The sequence below is a fragment of the Stylophora pistillata genome, chromosome 3 (assembly GCF_964205215.1).
Source record: "Stylophora pistillata chromosome 3, jaStyPist1.2, whole genome shotgun sequence".
Classification (NCBI taxonomy): domain Eukaryota; kingdom Metazoa; phylum Cnidaria; class Anthozoa; order Scleractinia; family Pocilloporidae; genus Stylophora; species Stylophora pistillata.
In genome coordinates, this window is record NC_142521.1 from 39,976,635 (window position 1) to 39,994,649 (window position 18,015).

At 39.4% G+C, this 18,015-nt stretch overlaps 1 pseudogene across 1 annotated transcript; it reads left to right on the top strand.

The window, feature by feature from the left end:
- Positions 1-7: 7 nt before the first annotated feature.
- LOC148736077 (mucin-like protein) lies at positions 8-15,506 on the top strand (annotated as a pseudogene). Its single transcript, XR_015998640.1, has 22 exons — positions 8-13; positions 428-451; positions 1,232-1,471; positions 1,900-2,274; positions 2,829-2,929; positions 3,418-3,510; positions 4,949-5,363; positions 5,514-5,691; positions 5,983-6,204; positions 6,337-6,669; positions 7,429-7,683; positions 8,023-8,216; positions 8,351-8,687; positions 9,107-9,232; positions 9,758-9,880; positions 10,479-10,601; positions 11,173-11,301; positions 11,393-11,521; positions 13,209-13,312; positions 13,640-13,755; positions 14,272-14,642; positions 15,219-15,506. The product of XR_015998640.1 is annotated as a mucin-like protein (transcript).
- Positions 15,507-18,015: the final 2,509 nt, after the last annotated feature.

Genomic DNA, 18,015 nt, shown 5'->3' on the forward strand with positions numbered 1-18,015 from the left:
ATCAGACATGTCGGTAATTCTGTTTCTTTCCTAACTTAGAGTGAGTAATTTTTAACAGTTAGGATACACGCCGCTAATCTTCCTTTCCTTTTCCCCATACAGTACGATTTTGAGAAAAGGGTTGTTACTTGACTTACACTTGTCACTACCTACTACCAACATTATGTTCCATAGATTGTTACAATGCTTTTGATATTGTTACCTTTTACAACACAAAGCATAACATACCGTAATGAGTACATTTTATTACATGACCTACTAAGGCTGCGTTACTTTACTTTCTTACACGTATGACGTCATACACTACATAACCTCGTATGTATTCACAAAACTGATTTTCATCAAATTACATGATGCGAAGCCCCTTGACTTTTACATTAGAAATAAAATACTTTGTGCCTGATTATTACTTTTCTTCTTTTTTCAGCTATCACAACTCCAGCTGCAACAGGTAAGAAAATTTTCAGTCCTGTGCATCTTCAAATGAATTAATCGAATCCAAATCTATTGTCTGTCTTCAGATTATGTAGTATGGCAGTATGAATACAACAGTAATATCTGATAGTTAACATTATTCGCCAGATTGGAGGTGAATAGTATGAATATTTGCTGAGCCACGAAAGGGGCAACGTAAAACTTTTCCACTTAACGACACAATGGGAATATTTTTTTTAGTATATACCACACCGATACGAAAGTATTAATTATTCTGTCAAAATATATCAAAAAACGGTCGGAAATTAAACTCTTGAAGCGCGATTTTGTCTCATCGGCTGCTTGAAGGCGAATTGTATTTGCAATTCACTTCCTACGTTCGCTAAAAGCATTATTCACTTGTGTGGTATACACTAAAATAAATTAGAACAAACACAATATCTTACCAACTGCCCTACTAATGATGGCTTTAAAGTCTCACTAGAATTGGTTCTTTCTCTTGAAACTAATTACAAAGGAGGGAATGTAGGCTTTGATTCTTCACTGTCTCCGATGTTTTTATTTATAAAGATTTACCAGTGAATATTTTGTTACACAGAGTTCACTACTTTTGCTTTTAAAATCTGTAATTTCTGATTTTGCATGACACCTCCAATAAAGAAAGAAGTCTCCCTTGTCAAAGTCGGAGTCATTATGTTTGCATTACAAAAGAAGGAAAAGATGATTTTGGTTTAAACTATTTACCACAAAGGAGTTAAACAGGAAACTATAATTAACTTCATTCTCCGTTGTGAAGTATGCTCTATACATGTGGTACAGGAAAGGCATTGAACAAGTAACTGATGTACGTCTTAGGTTACTTATATCTTTATTCAAAGCAATCCCAATCCCAAGCAACCTGTATCCTTACGGTCCAGATCAGAATGATAATGAACTTCGTCTTGACGATACTTCTTTCTACTCCGAACGTTGTTTGAGGATCAACACAGACTGGACTGGATTTCCGTTTTTCACTGAAAGGCATTACAAGTTATACGTGAGTAAAATGTTTCCTATTGGAGACATCGCAGAACATTTTTTAACTTTTAGAAAATCTTTGCGCTCTAGTTGTGTGAAAATAATTGAGAAGGTGAGAGTAACATTGCTCCAAAGAATACCCTTGGGCTGCCTGTGCAAAGTCACTCGGGCAACTATTTGTTGTTTTAATGTTTTTGAAAGATATGTTGTTTTATCAGCGCTTTGTCTTCAAAAATTTCCTCCATAGAACACACGAAGCTCATCGAACAGGAAGCAAAGTTTCCACAACATACGCATATTTCCCGTACATCATCACAAAATACCTTCATTGCGTTACAAATGCAAATGTGTCCACCCTAGTTGGAGAACAGCCGTTTTTATTTTTCATCTTTTTTTTATTTTTCTTAATGATGAGTTCTGAGATCATTTTCTTCTGCTTTTTTTTAGATTTGTCGAAATGGTATAATCCAGTTAAATTATGAGTGGAGCTGGTGGTGGCCTCGGAAATTTGGTATTTACTGGTGGTTGAGAAACATGGGTATCATTGCACCCTTCTGGGCCAAAACCGATACTTATTTTGCCTTTAGATACGGTCATTCAAAGGTTTATTATCAAGTGTACAGGCAAGCCAAAGAAACATCAAATGAAATTCTGGATATGGTGTCAAAGCATGTACAGAGCTACACCGGAGGATTTGGCGGCTTTGAGGCCACTTGGGTCCTTGTTGTGACCTGGAAAAATCTGTGTCCATATGTGTATTATCCGTACTCCCATTATCACCGAAATATCAACGAGCAGAATTTCCCGTTACATTGTCCTCGAGTAAGAATTTTACACGTTGTAATTATCATAACACATAGACAGCCATGTAACTAATTGACACCTGCATGAATATGAAAGTGGTCTTTGCATGTAGTTGCTACTATCAGCTTTGCCTTACAGTGTCCTTGCTGTTGAGTAAACCACCTCGTCAAATCCTGGACAAGCAGAAAAGAAAACAGCACGGATTTCCATTTTATTCCCTTTTATTTCAAGACTTAGTGAGAGCCCAAATCGTGCAGTGGAAATATTTACCTTACTTTAAAGATTTTAGCATCCACACATCAAGAGGAGAAAACTTTAAGATTGCTTCTGCTGCTTAAGGGAAAATTATTAGCAACTTGAAGTTATACTCCCCATTACTCTCTAAATTATACTCCGTTTAGTCCATTAACATCATTAATCCAGCAGTTATAACTGCATGCTTGAATTATGAAGTATAATGTAGTGCAGCTACTTGTTGCATTCATAAGAGAAAAAAATATAGCAGGGAACAGTAACGTCTGGCTCAAAATTTCAAAATCTGAAGTAGTTCTGCAAATTTTATTATTTTCTAGAGCAACACATTTCAAGCTGTCTTAATAACGGATGGATTTAACGCATTCTTGATGTATAACTACCCTCATGGCGGAATCCAATGGGTGATTAATGCAGATCCGTAAGTTTTCTTCACCCCTGTTAAAGAATCAAAGTCACGATAAACATATTTAGGACATAACTAAGACACAACGAGCGCTCTGATTGGTCAAAAATCTATTGTATATTTGCTTGTATACCAGTAGAAAACTGGAACATCTCCCCGTCCAGTGCATGTGAGATTGCACCACTCGCTCGAGACAAACTCTCAGATTTTAATTAGGTAAAGGCCTTTGGTTTGGAGGAAACGAAGAGGAAACTATACTTTATTTTTCTAAAGTTGTCAAACTTTTTATTTAAAGTTCAGTTTAACAAACTGGTTCCCTTTATTTTTTCGCTGCGTGGTTAAAGTAAAAGAACTTCAGAAATTCTCGACTAGAATTCCCCAAACTATTGGCCAAGGAGGAAAAGTTGGCATGCTTTTGCTTCACGAAAATTGTAGCGACAAACAATCTGGAAAAACATTTGAGAGAATACCAAACATTAAGGATTATTTTCGACCATTTGCAGGAAGTATTACCGTTACTGGACCGACTCCTATGGTCTTCCCGTAGCTGGATGGAATGCAGGGAATGATGGGAAAGATTATATCAATGTGAAAGGGTAAGATGGACTACTCAATCATAGGGCTGAATATCCCAAACAATCTCTATCAGGCAAAGGTGTATCAAAATACAAAGAACACTACGTGGCTGATCGCAACTCGTAAAATTTCTCTATTAAGGCAACAATGCATGATCCGATATGAAAGAGCCGGGTTCACGCCCAAAAGTGAATATTCATCCTCGTAATATACGCAAAACGGATTATGTTTACACGTTCTCAAAGGTTTAAACCTTCAGATGTAATATGAAATGTCTTAAAGAGCTCCGAAACTCAGTTTGCTTTTACCTTCTACCAATATAAATTTGGATCTACCAACGTTTTATCACAAGTGACACAATCTGATTGGCTACGTTACTCGCCAACTATTCTGGGATAGTTAGCGAGCAAAGAGTGTAGCCTAAAAGTGTGATCTATTTCCATTGTGTCACTACTTAATAAAAGGTTACGCCCGTCTTGTTGTTAATTTTTGAATAATCAATTACTCTATACGTTAAAAATTAACCCTTTCCACCCTAACAGAAGTATCCATATTCTCTAAAGTCTTCTCCATACAATTCTTTTGGTACTGGCAAGGAAAATTTGTTTTCCAATTAAAGGTCTTTGGGTTGGCAGAGTGAATGACTCAGCTGTATATAATAGGGAGAAATTAGATGCTGATCACTCTCAGGGTTGGAAGGGTCAAATGGGCGATTCCATTGAGACCTTTAGCTAATGTCAGTATTTCTTTTTTATTCAAGCTTTCGCCGCTCTGTGGCATCAAACACCCCCTGACGATATCGTAGATCGGCGAAAGCTGGGAGCAAAAACAAAATGCTGCATTTCCTCGACTAAGTGCCCACGCTCGACTAAGCCCCGCTAACCGAATAAGAGAACGGTTTAATCAATAATCACAAGAATTGCGAGGCAATGTTGATTGGATCCAAGTACGCTGTTAATAACAACCGACCGTTACAGATTATCCTCGACGGCAAACCAATGAAACAATTAGATTTCTTTAAGTACTTAGGAATTTACATCGTCCACTGTCTGACATGGAGCAAACATGTAACCTATATACAATCGAGGCTATGCCCCAAATTGAAATTGCTGAACAGAATATCGTGTTTTCTTAGTCACGATATTTTACTCAGAATTTACAGACTGTGCTGCCCATACTAGATTATGGATGCTTCATATGAGGTGAATGCAGCAAGCAGAACACCCAATGCTTAGAAGGCCTTCAAAATCGTGCAATACGAATAATATTACATGCTGACCGGAAGACGTGTAGTCAAAAAATGCGCACTAAATTGTTTTCATTATCACTTTAAGGTAGACGCCTTTTTATCAAGTTACTGTATATATACAAGATTATTAATTAATGGATAATTACTGAGGCATATGGCATTATGAGAAATAATAATACCTTTTTTAAGGTAAATGTTTCTGATTGCAGTTCTAGCACATTTGGAATGTATGACCTCGCTAAGAAGGAAGGAAACACAGGTGTACTAGGAAGATACTTTTGGAGAATTGAAAACAGTCATGGACAAGGTGCACTGGAGAAATGCTTTAGTTGGGTCATACTTAATGAATATTGGAGATTCAGTTACTGGTATGACCGAATCATAAAATCAGACCGTGAAATGGCCTGCCCCTGTACTGCTTGGCAGGCATGGTTTGATCGGGGACGATTCAGGTGGAATTGGTGGAACTCATGGCCAGACTGGTGTTTTGAGTCCAGGCGATCCAGGTTCTTTTATCTCTACATCAAGAGTGCTGGACTAATAGGTGTTCAGACGAGACAACAGTGCTGTTACTCCACGGAATGGGACGACTGGGCTGCTCTTAAGCAGGGCCCACCTGACGGAGTGTAGTATACTAGGACAGCGGTTGTTTATGTAAAAGTATACATCCGGGAAAGTGTGAGCGCGGGAAGATTATTAAAGAAACGTGTACTGTGTGTACTGTTGTTGTTCGCCTTCGTGGCTGCCTTTTGTGGCATACTTCTTCAGTTTTAGACACTACACGGAGGACGAGTAAAAGTGACAGTTTTTTATTACTGGTACAATAAGATTCAAACCTTTTACACTGACGAACAGGCTTACCAGTATTGCTGTGTAGATTTACCTTTCTGCTATTTCTTCTATGCTCATCGTCCGTCTGACACCTGTGCACTGTATAGGCCTCCAATTAGACGTGAGTTTTTCATAATATTAGTTATATCATTGATGTACCAAGTCATGTTTTATCACCTCGTGTCATTCATTTGCATATTGTCATGGAATTCCTGTAATTTATTTAATTTAAGCCGCAGTTCATACAAACCTACATTACAACTCACTTACCTTTCGTGTCTGATAGATATTGGAGAGTTTCTAGAAAGAGCGTTATCAACTGTTACTCCTAGGTCTAAACCCCTTTCTCTATATGGTTCAGAATCTTTGCAGTATAAAGCGAACCAAGAGAACTGTTTCTCTTTCGATACAGGATGGTTCTGGGGTGATCCTCATATCAAGACGCTAGACGGCGGTAACTACACTTTTAACGGTCTTGGAGAATATACAATGATCGATGCACAGAATGGAACATTTCAACTTCAGGCCAGAACAAAACTTGCTCCGGGAAATTCAACCACAGCAACCATCTTCTCAGCAGGAGCTGCTAAAGAAGAAAATTCGAGCACCATCGAGGTTCGAGTAAAAGACGGAGGTGAGCATGCTGTGAAGAGCTTGTAATGTAGCAAAAGGAAAACCTCTATAAACTAATTCATTTTTATTAGAAATGCCCAAGTTTGCAAAGTATAGTCACTACAATATAACTCTTGCTGCTTACTTTTGTTAGGTGGCTTCGATATAATGATAGACAGTGCACCCTATTATGGTTATCACAACTTAACAAATCGAACTGTGGAGGTTGGTGGAAATCTTTCGGTCTCAAAACCAGAGGATGATTGTCGCCAAGCTTCTTTTCCGTCAACATCGTCAGTGCAATTCTGTGAGAAGAAGGAAATGATGTCGTTCGTTGTTACTCTTGGTGATATCCTGAAAAATACCACGAGAGGATTGCTGGGAACGTGGAATGATAACCCTGACGATGACTTTAAATTGCCTAATGGAACGGTTTTATCATCGTCGTCATCATTAAAAGAGATTCACTACGGATTTGGGGTCAAATGTAAGTACAATATTAATATAAAACGCATCAAACGTCTTCGCAACAGAAATTGAAATGGACTAGATAGCAAGTGCTATGCCAGATCAAGGATTGATCTGTGTCTTTTAGCTCTTACAGTTTGTTTGCGCTGTCGTGTTGCGCATGATCTTCACGTATTGCTGTGCTTTTGCTCGTGTCACACATAAAGACCACGCAACTTTTAAGAGCCCTAAGGCAGTCGAATGGAGGATTTCTCTATCATTTCGTTTTGACTTGACTAGTTTTATTGTTACATAATTTTGCATCGTATAAACTGGTCTTACCCATTCTTGGCAATTGTTTGCCTTAGTGAATATTGATGAATAGTCAACAAAGTTCATTGAGCCTGAGGTGAATAATTTTCTTAGTATAATTACTCGGGTGCCTTTGAATTCTGCAGTAAATTCTGTAAATAAAGAAAGCATTTGACCGAGTAATCACCATAATTGTAACAAAAGTTTTGTTACAATTGTGGTGATTACTCGTATCAATAGAGGCAAAAAGTCTTTATCCTTTTTTTGAAAAGTGTTCCGCCAAACTAAGCACCATCCTTTTTGCTCTTCGCGATTGAATTTTCTTCCATCGCGTTTATCACTTCCTCGGAAACATTGAAAAACCACGAGGCAGCGTGAGGTGTTTATAGCGAGATATGGAGCAATCCTCGACCAATCAGAGCGTGCGCATCTCTACAATCACCTGAGCAATCAAACTTATTAATGTAGTAACGTTAATATCTTTTAGGGCAAATTGACCAATCCCAGTCTCTTTTCACCTACGCTGATAACGAAAGCGTGGCCACTTATTCGTACCCTGATTTTGAGCCCATGTTTGCTGATAACATCACGTGGCATAACGACAGCTTAAGACAGAAGGCTGAGGCAGAATGCGGAGATGATCACGAGTGCTTGTTTGACGTGGCTTCCACCAACGACTTGTCTGTGGGCCTTGTAACCAAAGATATAAGCGTCCAGCTTGTGAACGAGTTGAGCACACTGGGTAAGTTATGGAGAAAATGTCGATTTGGTCATTGAATATTTCCCGGAGTCCAAATTCTTTTTTCTTTTATCTTTTGACTTCCTGGGTGGTTTTTCCTGCTTCCTTTTACGCGAAAAATTAATAAGAATGGCTCTCCGACATAAAAACAAAAATAGTTTGCAAACAACGGAGGAGAATATGTTACTGAAAAAAATCTGTTGGACTGATCCAATACAGAGCACGTGGATATATGTGTAACGATTTCAAAAGTGTTAAACATAGGACGATCAGAAGATTTCACTTTACGGAAGTTTTTCTTAATTGATAACTTAGCTTAGCATTTTTTTCAAATATTTGCAGACAACTTTCCGCCTAAGATAGTAAACGGTTCAAATATGATAAATGCCACACTTGATGAAACAGTTGAGCTGAATGTAACAGCTTTGGACGAGGGCTCCATTACGTTTCACGTGATTAACAAACCTGCCGGAGCCACTTGGAACCAAACTGGAAACATGCTTTCATTTCATTGGCTCGTAACGTCATCACAAAAGGTAATTCTTGAATGGTAAACATTTTCTTTCAGCTGATCCTTTCAAAATTACAATTCAGATTTTCTTCAAAGAAGAGATCTTGACAAAACGAAGAAGGGGAAGAATTCACAAACGAATGTTTTCTTTCTTCATAGTTCAACATGACCTTCGCTGTTACTGACGACGAAGGTGCAAGCGCCAGTTTGAGTCCCACCATTAACATGTGCGCCTGCCAAAATGGTGGTCAGTGCGTGGAAGCAGAAGACGGCGACGCAGCAAATACTGACAGCAAGTTTATTTACAGGGGCTGTGCATGTCAAGGAGGCTACACGGGAAGGTTCTGTGACAGCGACATTGACGCCTGTGAAATGAATGGTCAACCGTGTTATACAGGAGTTGAGTGCTTTGATCTTCCTGCACCAGCTAATTCCAGTGGATATAAATGTGGACCATGTCCATCAGGGTACACAAGAGATGGAGCGCAGTGTGTAGGTGGGTTGACGTGGGGATGTCTCTGATTCAGTAAAATTTAAATTGGGAAGACGTTTAGGTTATCAAAAGTCATGGTTTGATTTGATTACGCAATTAAACACAAGATAAATTTCTCAGGAAAATTCTATAAAACACTTTTCGCTTCTTAATCTCCGAAAAAGGACAACTGCATCAAAACCAACCTCCTTCTCCCACCTCACCTCCCTCACAACAGTGGAAAAGACCTCAGTGTATTGTGAATAACTTCTCTCTTACAAAAGTCACTTAAAAATATTTATAACATTATTAAGTCAGGAGTTGCATCGCAGAATGTTTTTGATCGTACCGTAAAAATGTTCTTGCAGATGATTTATTTTAATAAATAACTAATAAAGCCAAATACAAAATTCTGAGAAAATGAGGTGCGATATTTTCCGTAGACTATGACGAATGCCAAAGTAAATCATCGAACAACTGTGAGCAGATATGCGTCAATATTCCAGCATCTTACTTTTGTGAGTGTCGTGATGGATACACGCTGAATGATAACGGGCACACTTGTGATGGTAAGACTTCTGTAATAAAACTCCTGAAACTTCATTGCTACATTAGAATTGGAATTTAGCCAGATGTGGCACCCAGTTTTGAATTGGAAATAGGCCGGGATGATTAAATTAAAGTTCATTTGTCTTGTTTCCCCTCGCCGTAAACATCATACTTGTCAAATTCAACATTCCTTCCAAACTAAATATATAAGTGAACTATGATTTTACTCAAAAGAAATTCTTTAATTTACAGCTAAAGTTATTTTTTGTAGCCCGCAAAAGACCGACAGATGACCGTAAAAAGTTTGATTTTTGCTCGTCGCCGTTCGGCGTAAAGTTCTTAGCCATCCTTCCCCATGACACACGCTTCAAACTGTTCTAACGTGTCATCCCTGGTATTGATCGAGGTTAAGAACAAATTTAATTCAAACTCAACTTAAACCTCAGCGGATGAAAGATCGACTACGTGGCAGTCCCCTTAAATGAGACGTCTAAGGTTTTCCTCGATGACAAAAAAACAATATGTTTTTACCTATTTGCTCGCAGATGTTGATGAATGCAATCCTTCAAGCGACTGTATGCAAACCTGTATTAACAGTGTGGGAAGTTACAACTGCTCATGTGACGAGTTTTTCAAAACTGATCCCAGTGACTGGAGGAGGTGTGTAGGTGAGTGATTCTTTGCTGAGACCGTAAAGTTATTTATTATCAGGCATTTTCCAAAATAAAAACTCTCATCTAATGCTGAGTGCGGTATCCGGAGCGAGCTAGCGATCGAGCTAAGCAATAAATCTGTAGAAAGAGATCCTTTATTACTATCGCGCAAGCCTTGTAGACATTTTACTCTGCTAATATGCTATACAAATATCTTATTAGACGTTTTGTTGCGTAGTATCGCTGAGTATTTTTTACGAGTTGCGCCGTATTTTGACTGGCCCGTAGGGCCAGTCAAAATACAAAAGAGTAAAAATATTCAGCGATATTACACAACAAAACGTTTAATAACGCCAACACGCCAAATTGTTATTTCAGTGCGGGCCAATTTCGCGGATATTTCTGGAGTACAAATATCACGTGACATTTGTGCTCGTCTCGCGCGTCATTTGTACTCTAAGAGGCACATTTGGACAATAATGGGATCGGGGAGGGGAGGGGGCATAGTTCACGTTAGAAAAGACTTCAAATTTTTTTCCTCCATATCCGAACGCCAACATGAAACAGTACTTCAATATTTATTGACATTATTACTGAACCCTTTACTTTACAGCGACAAACCCTTGTTCTGCTGATCACGGTTGCGAACACGTTTGCTTCAAGGGAAGCAGCGGTGAAGCAACTTGTACCTGCTTTGCTAACTACGAGCTGGACAGCAATAGAAAGAACTGCACAGGTAAACTGCTACTTTTTTCATTAATCTTGGGGACTTAAAAAAGTAGATCATTCTCAGTGTTTTCTTGGAGCGAGAACCAAAGGAAGAATTTTAAGAGACTCTGGAGTGTAGAACAAGTGATTTATAGATTCATTTAACACAACGCATGTGCTGCAATAAGATACACACGTGCCTTCTTTACGGCCACTTGTTACCTAGGGCCAAGTTGTTCAAAGGTGGGTTAAGATAACCCTCAGTTACTGTGAAATTTGATTGCAGATCTGAAAGATTTAAGAAAAAATTCAGTTTAATTCCAGTTATTTACAATTTGATGATTGAATGCTCTAACAAAATATGAGAAAATTTTCTGCTTTAAACAGAGAAATATAGAAACCCGGATCAACATTTATCACTGGATTAGTGCTAATCGGCCTTCGGATAACTGGGCCAGGGTAAAGAATAAAATGGAATGTCGTTTGGATAGTTTTCAGCTAATATCAACTAACAGCGAATAGTTATTTGAAATGTTGAAATACAATATAGAAGCGCCATCTAAAGCCTATTGATTATCTTTGTACTTTTCTCTTCGCAGATGTCAATGAGTGTGATCTGACCGAAAAACGCGATCGATGCAATCAGATTTGTACAAATACCCCAGGAAGTTATAAGTGTTCGTGTGAAAATGGTTTTGAACTGAAGGAAGATGGCCACGAATGTGAAGGTAATTGACCAGATTCTACCCAAGTTAAATTGGTGGCTATGATCTGTATGATTCAATGTATTTAGAGACAATAAACGTCTTTGTTTTGCAGATATCAACGAGTGTCTGAATGATGACTTGTTCAGCTGCACGGATGAGTTTCACAAATGCGTGAACACTCGTGGCTCTTACAAGTGTGAATGTGAACAAGACTTGTACTTTATTGATGGAAAATGCAGAGGTATTTAATAAGTTTTAGACGACTATATTTCCTGGAAGTTGGGGGTATAACTTGGAACAGTATTCTCCTTTTGGCGTTTTCATGCTTTACAGCTGAATTTTGAGCTTGACATTTAATGTGACTTTCCAGGACGAAGCCACGTGTAAATTGAGTTAAGGGCAATTTGACTCCAGGAGCTTGAACAATCGAACGCGAGTTGAATAATTCTAGAGAAATCGAGTAAAATCAATCAAAATGTTTATCGGAATCAAACAATACAGGAAACAGGATGAAAAAGTAGAACTTGTAGTCGTGTGGTTCGAACTAAAGGCAAACGGTAAGAAAGAAAGGCCTATGTAAGGGTCTCAATAAGGGGGGGGTCACGTTGACGGTGAACGGTTAAAAATAAGCCCTTTTGACGGTTGACGGTTACATTTTGGGTCATTTGATGGTTGGCGGTTAATTTTTTGGATTGTCGTTTATGCAACGAAGTAAACGAGCTTATTTGGCTGTAATTTTTCATAATGATGCGTTTGTAAAAAACTGTTAATTCATAACACTTTTCATTAATAAATGACTAACATGTTAAGACACCGGAAGTGTTTCTACACCGGAAGTCAGTTCTATCACTAACCAGTTTTTCTCGCGACTAGAAGTTAAAGGACTTACACAAATGTATTTTTTGTGGTAAATCAAAACTTTTATTTATAAGCAAAAGAACTTAACTTCAATTAAGGCAATTGTTTAGTCTTAATTAAGGATATCTGAGACATTCTTGCGTTTAACAGTAGGGACCTTAAGCAGTCAGGACGTCAACGCTAAGGAAGACTTCGATTAAAAAATGAATTTCTACTCTTAGTTAGAATTTCAAAAATAGCTGCATGAGCTCACTGTCTCATACGACGCCACAGCTCGACTTCAGTATGACGTATAAAAGTAGAGTTGAGTTCCAAATGGAAATTAAAATGTTTGCCGTTGCGGTTTCGGTTCGCAGACGACGCAAATTTTGGCGATTTCACGTTGTTGTTTTGCATAGGACGGCTAAGAAATGCACGTGCTGAGTTATTGTTGTGCCAATTAGATCTCTTGTTTTTCCACGTCCTCGTTGCCGTCGCCATCGTGGTTGCTTAAGGTCCGTATTGGCTTGGTTATATGACGGTTGACGGTAAAAATATTTGGTTTTTGACGATTAATATTGTGGCCATTTGACAGTTGACGGTTAACCTCATTGAGACCGTCCTATGTAAACAAATACTAGCCAGGGTACAACACATAAATTAAGGATACTGATAAGAACATAGATCTTATAAATGAAAAGAAACGATTACAACTCAAGACATGTGGTCAGACTTATTTTGATCTTGCTCCTGCGCGGGTGGCAATATCGAAAGAAGGATAGCAACTAGCAGATACAATGTGGTGGTGGCTGATTATATCGATTCCGCTACTACAGAGCCTTATAAGGGGATCAGGTTTATTTTGTGAAGATTCAACCAAAATCCCCCCTTCCCTCGTTGATTAATAATGGCTGTTCCCTTTCCTTATTAAGCTACTCACTCCTCACTGCCTATAACGGAGTTGGGAAATTTTATCTGGAAGAAATCCTTATTTTATGCAAAATTCGTTAGCTGCCCTAAATGATGAAAAAACTCGTAAGTCTGTTTTATGTCATTATTAAATTTTTCATACAAATTTAATATTTACTCAGGTTTGGAGAAAAACGAGACAGCCCCTATACCAAACCTACCTGAGCCACGTGTCCCATCAGAAAATGAAAAGCAAGAAGCTGTCCTGTTTTCAATTCCAAGTAGGGTAGGTACCTCGAGTTTTCAGCAGTGACGTCGTCTGCTACAAACTATATGGAAAACATGATATAAGCCATGCACTTACCAGGCGTCTTACACAAGTCAGTACAGCGGTTTCTAACTTTAAAACAGTGCGCACGCTAAATAATATCCTCCGTGAACTACGACAGCGGACCCTTGCGAGTAAACTAACAAACAATTATTATGCCCAATCTTCTCCAAACAGATAAAATCTAAATGGCTAATGACCTGGAGTCTATTTCAGACAAATGCCATTCATCTGCATGACTCTTACTAAAACGATATTAAACTTTAGTCACGTTTTCTTTGGCAGGTTAAGTGGGATTTTAATAGGGACAAGTCTTTTAAAGAGAAATTGGCGTCTGTCACAACCGAGTTTTGCAGTCAAAACAGGACAACATGCGCACTAAAAGAAACACGGCGAAAAAGGTGATGACAACCATGATTAATACTCATTTGTCTTTGGTGCACTGTATTTGTAGAGGAAAGGTACCTTGCTTTATGTAAGCCTTTCCTTTTCCATTTAGTGCTTCTCCTCCCAGTTGTTTCTTTGAAGCTCTGGCAACTTCACTGACGTCTGCCCACTACTTCATCCTTTCGCACTTGAGAACTGAAAAGAAATTCCATGCACCGTTTACTGTACATTTCTTATAGTTTCAGTACTGAGCACCTAGTGCTAGATCGAATAATATCCTCTAGATTATATTTCCTTTCTTTTTATCACCTTTCCACTTGAAAAGGTAATGTTACGGTGGGCAGAACTTCCTTAACTGTCACTCTTGGTAGAGTAATGGCTTTTGATTTCGATGCTGATTTTAAAACTTACTGTGTCTCGGTAATAGCCACCAAACTCATATCACGAAAAATTTCTGCAGATCGATGATTTTACTTTCAGTTCTGATTGCATTGATGTTTAATCATTAAACTAATTTTTTTTCCTGTCAGACGCTCGTCATTATTTGATCTCTACACCGCTGACCAGGTTCACCTTCTGCCTGGTTACCCTGTCAACTCATCAGACTCTCTTCAGGTAGCATTTTACATACAGCAGCCCGCCGGTATTTTCATCAGAAATGCCTCAGTTCTTCCTCGCGGTGCACTGGTGGCTGTTTTAATTACTTACAAGCCCAGATCGAGGCAGCGATTGGCGCGAACATCTCTGATATAGAGACTTTATTCGAACCCAGCCCACCTACAGAGTACCCAACGGTGGCACCACTGGAGCCAAGCAGCAATAGCTGGAAGTGGATTGTGATTGGTGTCAGTGTAGGATTGGTTTTACTAATAGTCGTCGTTATCATCATCGTCGTTGTGTGGTAAGAAAGCGGTCCTCTTCAATAACTTGTTTTTCTTGGGAGGAGAGATAGGGGGAAAGCGGCAGGTCGCCAACTTTGTGCCCGGTCTCAAACGATCCTTGCTATTGAAGTGACACATCGTAGGAGGGTGCTTTTCTAAGTTACAACTATTCGTTATAAGTATTACCGAAAAAAATTGTCAAATAAGCGTACGAGGAAAAGCTTTTTGACGTAGAATTTTCAAGCTAGCTTTGATTTGTAATCTCTGGCTTTTTTCCTCAATCATGATGATCTTTATCTCAAGAAAATTATCCCAAAATAATAAAAAGTGCGGCTGAGTTGCATGTTTCCTTAGTTTATCCTCATTTCAGGTCACATAACCACTTTGACTCGCCACGCTCCAAGTACAACACACGGTTTATAATAGTGAATATTTAGTTATTAGGGTTTTTTTCCCAGGAGTATTCACTCCAAGTAGCAAGAGCAGTAAGCCAACAGTGTAAAATTGACGTGAACGCCAATGAGGAGGATATTCAAAATTTTTCTTTCAAAATGGAAGAAATTCAACTAATTTCTCTACTTCCCTTTCATTTTTAGCTTAAAGATTAAAGTTAAATCTGCAGTGAAACCGGCTGAGTTACGTTATCATCCCAAAGAAGAAGAAGAAGAAGAAGGAATAGTAATGGAAAGTTATAGAAAGTCCACAGTAAAAAGGAACACCTGGGCCGATGACGTCGCCTAAATTTGAAAATTCGCGTCAAAACAACGCTACGGAGAAGAGTTGGCCATTGATTACAAGAAATTTCTGCCATCTTATTGTTACTTGTTGAGAAGGCTATGAAAGGATGTTATTAAAACTGGTAACGGGGAACGGGGAACGGGAACGGGAACGGGAACGGGAATGGGGAACGGGAAACGGGAACGGCAAACGGGAACGGGAACGGGAACGGGAATGGGGAACGGGGAACGGGAAGCGGGAAACGGGGAACGGGAACGGGAACGGGAACGGGAATGGGAATGGGAACGGGAACGGGAACGGGAACGGGAATGGGGAACGGGGAACGGGAAGCGGAGAACGGGGAACGGGGAACGGGAAACGGCGAACGGGGAACGGGTGTACAGCGGTAACCCACCTGAGAATTCAAAATGGCGGAGTAAATGATGTTTACAAACACTGATTTTATCGCTAGGTCACCGCTTGCGGCGAAATTAGACGACTCGCTTTTATTTAACTATTGCCCAGCCGAAGCCACGAAGCCTAGTATTCCGAGGCGAGAATTCGAAGTCAACGTTTCTGCAATGGCTGCCACCATTTGTTCTGACGTCTCTCTTTGTTTTTCCTTCCTGAAATCTGCATCTTTTGGCAGAGTATGAGTATGTTGGTTGTTTGCATTGCCAACAGCATTTTTTGCAGATAAGTAGCAAGGAGGTAATATCTTAGATTAACAGAAATGAGCTAGAAAACGTATTAACCAGCCTAGTTATTAAAATTACAACAGCTTACCTTACCGCAAAATAACATCAGGAACATATCTTTGTATCGACCCATAAACTTCCATGTAAACAATAGAGAAATCAAACATTGACAGAACTTTTAATAACATTTAATTTAACAGGAAAACATCAGTTATGTCTTCAAGAATGTAGGTGTATGAATTCACATTCATGCTAATGCCTACAATAATATTTACACTGCATTGATTATATTCAAGAGAAAGTGATTCCCATAATGGGCGTGAAAGTCATTAAGCTGTTTGCTTTACAACATTATTGATATTGCCAGGTTGTAACGGTGAAGATATTGGAGGTAAACTTCCTTACCTTGCAGTGCAACTACTCCATGAATATAAGAGTAAATGCCGCGAGCTTGTAGTTCTGAGTTGATTGTTCAAATGTTGTGCATGAATTGTAAGATACTCACCTCTCCGAGGATTTGATTGCTATGCAAGCTGCAATGTGTGCCAGACAAAAACTAAATTTATGAGGCACTCGACATTTCAAAGAAAAATCCTTCAATAAAACCTACACTCACCGTCCATGCTTTTTGCTCCGACGATCGCGTTCGAAGAGCACGTGCTCAAAACTAGTTGCCAGACTCTTTTAGTTCCGTTTACTCCGCCATTTTGAATTCTCAGGCGGGTTACCGCTGTACATCCTTCCTCCGTTCGCCGTTCGCCGTTCCCCGTTCCCCGTTCCCCGTTCGCCGTTCGCCGTTCGCCGTTACCCGTTCCCCGTTCCCCGTTCGCCGTTCCCCGTTCCCCGTTCCCCATTCCCCGTTCCCGTTCCCCGTTCCCCGTTCCCCGTTCCCGTTCCCCGTTCCCGTTCCCCGTTCCCGGTTCTTCTCTCTCCGTTCCCCGTTCCCCGTTCCCCGTTCCCCGTTACCAGTTTTAGTAACATCCGCTATGAAATATATCAACACTCTCTAGTCAAACAGAGCCTGTAACGCAAATCGCAGAGCGATGAAGAACTTTTTAATTTGATCAGAGACACGCTTCGATACAAAGATAACAGCTGGTTGTCATGCAATACGGTGAATAGCTTGCCAGTCAGCATGGCGTTGCTATGGGAGATCGGTCACGTGATCAGCTCCTGCAAAAGGCCTATTCTTTGCACTTTTCTTATGATATCAACAATGAGAATCTAATCATACATCACATGATATCCTTTAGTTTATAGCCCCTTTCTTGCTAGCACCTTTCCACTTGAAATGCAAAGATATTGTTACAAGAACTTCGTTAATTGTAACTCTTGGGAGAGAGTCATCGAGTCATTGTTGATGTTTTATCGATGTCTCTCTCACCAGACACTCTTTATATTTAGGCCCCTACACCGCTGATCAAGTTTTAAAATCTTCGGCCTGGTTGGAGCTGGTTACCCTGTAACTCGTCAAACTCTTCTTAGGTAGCATTTACGTACAGCTGCAATTATGCCTTCCCCTGGTTTTCAATAAAGAGTTTGATTCACTTACTTCTTTGTATACTGAGATACTCGCCAAACATTAGGTTAATTGGTCTATTAGACAACTCGTTTAATAACAACGAAGTACTAGTTTTGTCAGAGAATGATCTATACCATGTATGTTGTTATGGTTCTGAAATTTCACGAATAAAAAGTGGAAATACTTTCTGCAAATATCTTTTCTTTCATTTCTAGGCTTGAAATTAAAACTGTACACTCTAAGATCGCCAACTGATTCAAACGTGCGTCTGATATCCACGTAAGTCGTGACCTGTTTGGGCACGTACGAGGGATGCAAGTGTCCACAACTGTTCTTAATGGTCTTCTCATTAGCATTTTAATTTCATTAAATAAGTTGTGTGCAACGCACTGAGCTGGCCCTTAATTTTATGAGCAAGAAAAGATTATAAATGCCTCGTCAGCAAACAAATGCCTC